The following is an 8,606-nucleotide window of genomic DNA, read 5'->3' on the forward strand; positions in this document are numbered from 1 at the left end:
ACTTCGGCTTTCACTTGCTCAGTAGCAGGCCCTTCATCAGCTCTCTGAAGGTTTCCTCTCCACGCTGGGTAGAACAGGGGCCCTCTGGACAAGCTATGTGCTGGTTGTTCTGACGAATTAAAGAATGATGAATGAATGTGTAAGGTTGACCTATGCAACAATTAGCAAGCAGTGCACAACAGCATGTAATTAGAGCCTAAATTGCATGGTTCAGGCAAAATTACAGGTGAGCCTGGCACAGTGCCATTACTTCTTCAGACAAGTTGAACTGACTGGGACTAACTTCTCTAGCCCCTAAGCTGTCAACTCGGGGATCCTAGGGCCATGTGTTCTGCTGACTTGAGGGGACTAGTCATCATATTCTCCTAAGGCTGTCTGTGAGCAAGTGTACCCTCGGAAAGGGTTGAATACGGTGAAACGGGGATGCCATAGACTCAAAACAAATTTAGATTTAAATTTCATCTTCAATAGCCTTTGTGAGCAAAGACAAATTCCCTCTCTGAACTCCCGTGTCTTCTGCCGCGATGGTTAGAAATAATACGTATGGAGAATCTCTCTCAGAGCACAACTCTAAATGGGTCAACCGTTACAGCTATACTAGCTATTTATGGCTAATGATTACTCTTACTGCCGAGTTCGTTTGCTATGCCCATTGTTACACTGTATTTAATCAAAACCTTCGGCAGCCACGTTAATAAAGAGCTGTTATATTATTGAAAACCTGAGGCTGAGCTAGACAAACGGAGAAGAGGGTAGTGAAAGCCATTTCTGCCATCCGTCACTGCAGGCTTGATTTTGCACACATCTTAAGCCCCACACAAACAGAATCTGTCTGTTCGCCGTGAGTTCCACTTTTCCAAGATATCGGATTCTCTGAAGCAAGCACGGCCCCCACTGAGTCTTAACGAAACCCCCACCTTCCCTTAACGGCCTCCATCTGTTCTCCCCTGCCCCCCATCCTCACGTGTGAGGCTGAGAAGCTTGGATTCTGGAGCCGTCCAGCCTCCAGCTGTTTGATATTGTGTGGCAGCAACAGTGAAGAGGGCAGAGGCGAGAGATTCCAGATGAAAGCAAAACTCAAAGAGAACCGGACCTCGGGAGCATTGATACCAAGCTCAGTGGGTAACGGCCTCCGTTAAATTTGTTCAGTCAGCCATTCACCAGGGAAGGAGTTTCTCACACACCCATTAAGGGTTTGTAGCAAGGGGACGCAGGGACTTCTGCGGCGAGAATCAATATTCCTGGGACTGAGCAAACGCAAATGTAATGCTAAGGCCACTGTTGCAAACTTGGAGACAGGTAGTGTGTCTGCTTGCTTTGCTTCGAGCACATTAATGCCTTTCTCCTTCAAAAGACACTGGGAGTGGCGGGAGGTTGGAGCATCGGGCCATTTAGGAACAGAAAACCAGCCATGCACCCTAGAACGCCACCATCTCCTGCTTTTCTGCGCCAGCACCCACAGGCAGAATTTAACAAATACCGAGCGAGCCTTGCCTCTCGCTCTCCTGGGCAAAAGGCAAGCTGAACAAACAGCCTCTCTGGGCAGTGGTTAAAAGGTCCCCGTAATTCCTGTCAGAGCCACGAGAAAGGGAGGGAAGCACTGTCTCTCCCTCGGAACGACAAATCATTCCCTCTGCTTGTTCTGGTTGGATTTGCCAGCTAGGAAATGAAGTTGTTTGAAGCTTGGTAGCCCCAATTTAAGAATTGTGTTGCTCGCTTCTCAGGATAAGGAAGGACTAAGAAAATGAATCACAAATTCCATCAATGTCATTTTTTTTAAGCATTAAAAAATACCACTTTCAACTTCATAAAAACTGCTTAAACCTTGTTCCTATGGTTTATCTGGAAAGATAAAAATGGACTCAGTCATGCTCTTTTCTTTCTTTGACTGTTCTCCAGGTTCTCTGATACAGTGGGCAAGCACCAATGGGATTCAGCTCAGCTTTCTAAGACGCTTCCCCACTGATCCATTTGTATCTTGTCCTCCCAGTGTCTCTTTGAGCTTCCTCTAAGCAGCACACTGTCTTTTCTTCCTAGATGGCCCACTTCCTACCTAGACTTAAGCCCTTCTTCCCTTTCTCTACCATCTAACGTTTTTTTACTTCCAAACCTTTCTTGTAGCAATCCTTCCTCTAGGAAACCTTCATTCCCAACCCTCCTACTCCAGCTCTCCTTCTGTACTTGGAATTCCTCTTGCCTTTATCTTGAATCTTCTATGAACATTATAATTGCAATAGTCATTGTGGGGAGGGGAGGGACTCTGACTGTCTTTTCTCTCGACTAGAATGCCTTCAAGCCCAAAATCAATCCCTATCTTTTTTTCATATTTGTACACCCAATGTTCATGACATCTGAATAACCTATAGCAAATCAAATGGATGAAAGAATGAAGACTGAATAAAACCAAGTTTCCTGTCACAGCTGTTGAAGCCTGGTGTACCTGTGTGGGCTGGGCTGGAATGTTGAAAAGGTTCCAATAACTTCGGCTTCTGGTGAAATCACAACTTAAAAAGCGAAATATAATCTCTCGCCTAAAGCAAGTCGAGACTCGTTTGTCTGAGATGTAAAGTTGTATGACCATCATATTTTAGATATGAATGGTATGTTTGAAATGACTTTTAGCTATATGCCCTTAAAAAAACTTTTTGAAATAGTTATAAATCATAGGAACTGTAGAACCCCATAAAGACACACAAGTATACCATAAGCCTTTTGTCCATGCCCAACTATAGCATAACCGCTACTCAAACTATAGTAAAGTCTCTTAATAAATTGACATGCTATCACCATCAACTGTATTCAGATTTTGCCAGGCTTTTATATTTTATTTAGCGAATGGCTGAATACTTAAAAAATATTTTGGGGCTCAAAAAAAGTCTAAGGGTTCAATGAATTCCATATAAAAGTCTCAACAGAAGTAAAGAAAACTATTATTATTATTATTATTATTATTATTATTATTATATTTGGCTTTTCAAAACAGGGTTTCTCTGTGTAGATCTGGTTGTCCCAGACTCACTTTGTAGATGAGGCTGGCCTCAAACTCACAAAGATCCATCTGCCTCTGCCTCCTGAGGCTTGAGGGAGCCATGTAAAAGCTATATAAACTCTGAGACTCTGACTAACCCACATTATCTTGAGAAAGAAGAAAGCTTCAGGGTGCGTTCTCTGATTTCAAAGCATTCTACAAAGCAATAGTAATTAAGGCATTATCAGAATGGTATAATGAGGAATAGACAAGTCAAGTGAAGAAAGCCCAAGAGCAAATCTTTGCACATATGGCCTAATGATTCTTGTCAAGAGGGTCAACATGAAAGAGTGTAGAAATGATAAGTTCACTCATCAATTACTGTTCGACAAATGGCAACGAGAAAACTGGCTATCTACCGTATTAAAAAAGTTAACTTGAAATGGTTAAGCACTTAAAGACAGAAGCCATTGAACTAGAAAAAAACCATAGAAGAAAGGCTTCAGTTTAGCAACATCCTTGTTGTGACACAGACAACAGAAGAAGCAACAGACAAGCAGGACTACATCAAACTTTAGAAATTCTGTTTTGAAGCTGGTCCTGGCCATGCTCATCTGTATCCCCAGCCCTGGGGGCGGGGCAGGGTACAGAGGCAAGCGGATTCCTGGGGCTGTCAGCTTAGTCAGAAAAACAGTGAGCTCCAGGTTCAGCCGGAGTCTCTGACTCAAGGAAGTAGGTGTGTGTGTGTGTGTGTGTGTGTGTGTGTGTGTGTGTGTGTAGAACTCTCCTCTGACATCCTTGTGTGTGTGCGTGCGCACGCACACACACACACAAACACACACACACACACACACACATTTTTTAAAAGTACTTTTAACCCCACAGCTGCCTAGCTGAGACAGAAACTGAATTGTCCTGCTCTAATTTTCTTTACAATTCACACCAGGTGGTACTAACTCCTACAGTGCCACATTCTAAATCCTGGCACCTACTCCCTTCTACAATTGCCCTAATGCAGACCTTTGTCACTTTTTCCTTGGGATGTTACAAAAGCTTCCGGATTAATCTTCTCACCTCCCATCTGCCTCCATCACGGCTTTACTTTTCGCATCCCTGTTGGAGACACCTTTGAAAAGGTAAAGTTCAATGCCCAGCGGCACAGAGAAGACTGGGAGGAGGAAGGGGGAAAAGAGACAATAAAAAGGGAGGAAGAGCGGGATTGGGAGGGGATGAGCGAGGGGGCTACAGTTGGGATACAAAGTGAATAAACTGTAATTAATAAAAAATATTTTTAAAAAGGGAGGAAGAAGATTAAACAAACAAACAAATAAGAGTGCAAATTCAAGTGTATCATGTACCTTCAAAATTTGTTTGTTGATCACAGCATCTGCTTTTGGGATGAAACCGAACTCTTTAATAAAAGCATGCTAAATCCTTCACGCCAGTCCCAAATAAATGTGGACACCAATCACTCTCCATCCACCCCTGCTGTCTGTCAACTTCTGCAAAATGTCCCAGGATCTTTCATGTATCCAGTGCTTTGGGCATATTGTGCTCTGTTTAACATGCCTCTACTGACTGCAGCACAGTCATACTTGGCAAGCAAAATTTAACTTAATTTTTAGTTCCGCTGGCCTTCCTTGCCCACCACATTCATCCAGGGCATGTTAGGTGCTTATTACTTGAGGCCATCTCTTACCTGGCATTTACTCTTACCAAATCCTTTACTTCCTGGTCCCCTAATTATTGCAAGCCACTACATTTCACAGTTGGAAGTTATTTGTACAGGCTCTATCTGCATTTTCATGTACTTGGTTTGAAACTCGTGGGTGCTCAGGCCTGGTTAACACCCGTGTAGTCCTAAAACCTTGGATAGATGTTTTGGAACAAGATAGGTAAGGTCCAGATGTTTGCTGAAGGAAGGAAAGAAAGGAACTGACCAGCTGCCAGCTAGTAATAATTATTTTCCTTCCAGCTGTGGACTAACACATCCTCCCTGATCAGCTGCTCCAAGTCTAAAGTGTCTGCATGGATTGTCAGAAGAGCCAGTCTAACTGACCACGGAGGCATGGGTTGTTTAGGTGAAAGGGAAAAAAAATGATTTGATCAAATTCATGTGGTGGCTTCCTATAGTCACAGCTGGCCCCGCAGCTTGGGACTGATTACACAAAACCAGAAGATCTTGACACTTTACTCCTTTGGGAACAACCCGTTCAAAACATTATTGTAAGGCACTGTGAAAATAAACAGAAATGGCTGAAGACATACAACAAGAAAAAAAAGAAACACCTCAAGTTTCATGGACATAGAAAAACAACTTTAAGTTGCATAACGTGCATTCATCAAAATCTGTAAAAAGGAGCTGGGCATGGAAGAGTACAGAGGACAGATGACTGTGAGTTCAAGACCAGCCTGGGCTACACAGTGAAATTCTATCTCAGGAAAAAGAAATCTATAGAACTGTATTCCACAGAGAGGAACTCCCATTGTATATAAAAATTTTTAAAAGTCAACCAAGATAATGGGAAAAACTCAAGGTAGAATTGAAACTGTAAAATTAGATAAAACTGTATTTCAAATGAATAACATAACCAAAATAGAGGAAAATTAATATAAAGCATGTTAGAAAACTAGCTGAAGCATACCAGGACACCAAGGAAGAAATGCCCACAAACACTATACTGTAGTTAGTAAATCTATATCTCATATGGCTGTTTGTGTACATACCTGTGTTAGACAAAGAAGTTAAATTCTCATGTTTCAATAGAGTCCAGGATACCAGATGTAAAAATATATAGAGAAAGCATCTAACAGAGTATTTGCTAAATAATGGGTACTGAGTAAATGTTAAGAGATTTTTATGTTACATATTTCTGTTACTAAAGAATGTTTGTGTGTGTGTGTATGTGTGTGTACCTACAGTGCGTGTGGATGTGAACCTAGCATACATGTAATGTTTATACAAATCTCCTGAGAGGAAATGAATAAGATGGCATTCTAGTACCAGTTAGAACACCCTAAATCCAAATCTTGGCTTCTCCACGTCTTCATTGCTATAGGAAGAATTATAAATTCTTAAGTGTTTGCTGCACAACGATCTAGGAGTACTTTATATTATCAAAAAGAAAGTTCTCAGAAAAGAATAAAGAGCTAAAAAGGCAAAGAAGCCAACCTATAAGTGAAGATGGAACAACAAATGTCAGATGTATTGGGTTATAACTTTTTTTTTTTTTGAGACAGGGTTTCTCTGTGAAGCCCTGGCTGTCCTGAAACTCACTTTGTAGACGAGGCTGCATCTGCCTCTTTCTTCCAAGTGCTGGTATTAAAGACTTGTGCCACTACCCCAGCTTGGGGGTGATAGCTCTTAAAACATAATAGATACTTACAAGTCCCTCTGATATAAATGACTGATCAAATTAATAAATGAGGTACAGTAAAATGAAAAATGTGGGATGAGTTACAGAAATAGAAAATAGTTATTAGAACACCACAGCAGTGAAATTCTACATCAAGGTCAGGGCTAGAGTTCTTGTCTAACATACACAAGGCCCAGGGTTCCATGTCCACTATCCGCACGAGCTCATGAGCAGACACAGGCACACACACACACACACACACACACACACACACACACTCAGAGAGAGAGAGAGAGAGAGAGAGAGAGTGAGAGAGAGAAATTGGACAAATTTTCAGAAATTTCAGGTCAAGATCCAATGACAAATGCTAAGATCCATGAGGATGTTTGAGGCTATAGGATATTTAAACAGCCTCAAAATATCATCTCCCCAAGATATTTTTAAAAGATTTATACCTTTATTTTTAATTGTGTGTATGTGGGTTTGTGTCTGTGAGTGCAGATGCCAGAGAGGTTAGGGCCATCGGATTCCCTAGAACTGGAGTTACAGAGGTTGGGAGTACCCACTGTCGGTGCTGGGAGTGGACCACCAGTCCTCTGGAGAAGCAGTGTTTGCCTTTGACCACGCCCTCTCCCCAGCCCCCCTCCACGAAACAGAATACTAATCCTAAGAGTTTATATTTTCTCTCTGGTACTGAGAACCAAACCTAGGGACTTATGAACAGCAGATAAATGTTATACCACTAAGTTACACCCATAGACACACAACATTTTTTTTCTAATTACCTTTCATGTGCTAAAAACCCAACAGAAATCACTTAACCAGTGATCAATGCTACATCACTAGCAAAAGGACATATAGGCGTGAGGTCCGTGGTCTCGATCAGAAAGCATCACACAAGCAACATGGAATAAGTTGACAGAATGGCTGACCAAAGTTATTTCAAACATGTCAAGTCAAGGAAAGGAACTTTTACAGACTAAAAAGAGCAAGGCGAGATGATGATTAAATATAATATGGCACCATAAACTTTTGTTGTGTTGTTGTTGTTGTTTTCAAGACAAGGTGTCTTTGTGTAGCCTTGGCTGTCCTGGGTTTGCTTTGTATACCAGGCTGGTCTTGAACTCATAGGCACCTGCCTGCCTGTGCCTCCTTGAGTGCTGGGATTATAGGTGTGCACCACCCCACCTGGCTGGGATTGGAAAAAAAACAACAAAAACAACTGGATAAAAAGTTGGTGAAACCCAAATAAAGTTTATACTTAATAGTACTGTAATGCTGGTGATGTGGAGTTATTTACAGTTGACATGTGTGCACGTGTTGTGTGAGAATGAATGTGGGCATGCATGTGGAGGTTGTCATCAGATGTCTTCCTCCACTGCGCTGCACCTTATCTTTGGAGAGCGGATCTCTCACTGGGCACAGAGCTCCACAACTGGCTAGACCAGCTGGCTAGAGATCCCAGGGCTTCCGCTGTCTCTGTCCTAGCACGCCATCATGCTAAGGTCACAGATGTGCTTGATCATGCCTGCCTCTCGTGGGGGTGTGGCAGGTATTTTAACTCACAGCCTAACACTTGCACAGAGGCAAGTTGCCAACTAAGCCTGAGCCATCTTCTTAGCACTAATATTCCTTTTTTTTTTTATTGTCGGATAGATAGTGTGCATTGCTAAGGATGATGAAAATAGAGGAAGTGAAGTGAAGTCTTCACTCCTCCTGAGTGAAGACTGTATCAGAACTCCGTGTGTTATAATTTTGAAAGTTCTCTAAGCTTAAAACTGAAAAATCCAAAGTTGAAAAAAACGGATAGGACCATGCAGATAAAAGAGGAGAAGGTGGGCAGGGAAGAAGAAGAAAAGCACGTTTGCAATTGTCTGAGGGCCAACAAAACATATCACGGGGGTTCCCACTAGAGTTAATAGAGTTGAATTCTCTAGAGTAATATTACATTGTTTCTAAGTCTTTCTGAGAGATACTTTAAGTTCAAAGTGTTGAGCTGACATATGTGACAAGATAGAAAGACCATCACTAAGGGAGGTGGTCTGCTGGTCTCACCCTACGCTCAGCATCCTCGTGAGCCTGCAGAGGGCCTCTGACATAGCCACATTCCCACTGACTCAGGATCCCTCAGTCCCCCTCTGTCAGAAGCTGTCTGGCAGGAGGATTCTAATTGTGCAGCTTTAAACAAGTCAATAAGATTGCAGTTTGAGCAGGGCATGGTGGCGCACACTTGCCTTGATCCCAGCGCTCAGGAGGCAGAGGCAGGCAGATCTCCTCGAGTT

The sequence above is a fragment of the Meriones unguiculatus genome, chromosome 17 (assembly GCF_030254825.1).
Source record: "Meriones unguiculatus strain TT.TT164.6M chromosome 17, Bangor_MerUng_6.1, whole genome shotgun sequence".
Classification (NCBI taxonomy): domain Eukaryota; kingdom Metazoa; phylum Chordata; class Mammalia; order Rodentia; family Muridae; genus Meriones; species Meriones unguiculatus.